The sequence below is a fragment of the Anomaloglossus baeobatrachus genome, chromosome 2, assembly GCF_048569485.1.
Source record: "Anomaloglossus baeobatrachus isolate aAnoBae1 chromosome 2, aAnoBae1.hap1, whole genome shotgun sequence".
Lineage (NCBI taxonomy): Eukaryota > Metazoa > Chordata > Amphibia > Anura > Aromobatidae > Anomaloglossus > Anomaloglossus baeobatrachus.
In genome coordinates this window covers 358,978,988-358,981,612 of record NC_134354.1, presented here as the reverse complement: position 1 = coordinate 358,981,612, position 2,625 = coordinate 358,978,988, and the positions used below count along the sequence as shown (strand labels likewise).

Below are 2,625 nucleotides of genomic sequence, written 5' to 3'. Positions count from 1 at the left end.
CGCATACTGCTCTGCTGCATATATACATACATACATACAGACACGTATACTGCTCTGCTGCATATATATATACATACAGACACGCATACTACTCTGCTACATATATACATACATACATACAGACACGCATACTGCTCTGCTGCATATATACATACATACATACACGCATACTGCTCTGCTGCATATATACATACATACAGACACGCATACTGCTCTGCTGCATACATACATACATTCATACAGACACATATATTGCTCTGCTGCATACATACATACATAAATACAGACACGCATACTGCTCTGCTGCATATATACATACATACACGCATACTGCTCTGCTGCATATATACATGCATACATACAGTCACGCATACTGCTCTGCTGCATATATACATACATACATACAGACACGCATACTGCTCTGCTGCATATATACATGCATACATATAGACACGCATATTGCTCTGCTGCATATATATATACATACAGACACGCATACTACTCTGCTACATATATACATACATACAGACACATATACTGCTCTGCTGCATACATACATGCATACATACAGACAGACACGCATATTGCTCTGCTGCATATATATATATACATACATACAGACACGCATACTACTCTGCTACATATATACATACATACATACATACATACATACAGACACGCATACTGCTCTGCTGCATATATGCATACATACAGACACGCATACTGATCTGCTGCATATATACATACATACATACAGACACGCATACTGCTCTGCTGCATACATACATGCATACATACAGACAGACACGCATATTGCTCTGCTGCATATATATATACATACAGACACGCATACTACTCTGCTACATATATACAGACACGTATACTGCTCTGCTGCATACATACATACATGCATACATACAGACAGACACGCATATTGCTCTGCTGCATATATATATACATACATACAGACACGCATACTACTCTGCTACATATATACATACATACATACAGACACGCATACTGCTCTGCTGCATATATACATACATACAGAAACGCATACTGCTCTGCTGCATATATACATACATACATACAGACACGTATACTGCTCTGCTGCATATATATATACATACATACAGACACGTATACTGCTCTGCTGCATATATACATGCATACATACAGACACGCATACTGCTCCGCTGCATATATACATACATACAGACACGCATACTGCTCTGCTGCATATATACATACATACATACAGACACGCATACTGCTCTGCTGCATATATACATACATTTAGACACGCATACTGCTCTGCTGCATGCATACATACAAACACACACCTTGCTCTACGGGGCCCACACATGCGGCTCCGGGGGCCACACACACGGCTCTGCGGGGCCCACACACGCACGGGGGGACAGGGAGGGGTGGGGAGGGAGTGATGTCCCACATACTGATCAGGTCACAGTGCAGATGGGGCCCACACAGCGCCGGAGGGAAGCGATGTGCTGGGGGTCGCTGGCTGGCACTGTGACTCCTTCATCTGTGCGACCGAGCAGGACGCCGGGCGGTAGCTCCGCCCACAGATGATGCTCAATGCAGGAGAACACAGTGAACGCTGTGTTCTGCGGGCCTTAAAGGGCCGGCAGCCACAGTTTCCAGTGCCAAGGACTGCTGCCCCTGGGCCGACCGCAGGAAAGCCGAGCGGGACCGTGTGTGTGTGTGTGTGTGTGTGTGTGTATACGTGTGTACATGCCGCGGGCAGGAGGGGGCGGAGCGAGCTGAGCGGGGAAGTGTGGGCTTCCTGCACGTAACTAGGATAAACATCGGGTTACTAACCAAAGCGCTTTGGTTGGATACCCGATGTATATCTTGGTTACCAGCTTGTGGCAGGCTGCCAGCGATGGCTCCTGCACACTATAGCTGTCAAAAGCCCTGCTTTTTGCTGCTAGAACCGTTCTCGAACGTATCTAGAACTATCGAGCTTTTGCAAAAAGCTCGAGTTCTAGTTCGATCAGCCCCCAAAATCACTCGTGCCTATAACTGGAGAACCTCGAACCTCGAACCGCGCTCAACTCTACCCAGGACCTTCTGCGTGTTAAGCAGAAATGATGATTACTACACTATGAATCCTGACGAAAAGTTACTGTGTATTGGCTAGCAGAGCAGAATTGTGACTGACGGGGCCTTTTTATTGCTGAAGGAAAGTATTTTTGGTTAATGAAACATTTACAATTATTATTACATATTTTACCAGTTTTATTCCTACAAAGGGATTTTGCTTAAATTGAAGTTTATATTGAATGTGTTACTTTTTTCTCCATAGTTTGGTCTTTTGCTTTTGTATTTATGAGAACTATATATTTTGAAACAAATAGGATTTTTATAATATGGGATTATGTTTTCTGCTAAAATGGTCAATAAAAAAGAAACCCAAAATCGTAGTTCTCTTTGTGATGGAAGCCAAAATGTATTGTCATTTGGCAACGAAACCAAGAATTTCACATATTACAAGTCGATAGGAAATTACTTCAACACCAAAAACAGATTGGTTTCACTGGGGATTGAACCCAGGACCTTCTGCGTGTGAAGCAGACGTGATGACCACTACACTATGAAACC

General features: G+C 43.4%; 1 non-coding gene across 1 annotated transcript; it reads right to left on the bottom strand.

Moving 5' to 3' along the window:
- Positions 1 to 2,552: 2,552 nt before the first annotated feature.
- TRNAV-CAC (transfer RNA valine (anticodon CAC)) lies at positions 2,553 to 2,625 on the bottom strand. The gene has a single exon. It is a non-coding gene; the product is annotated as a tRNA-Val (tRNA).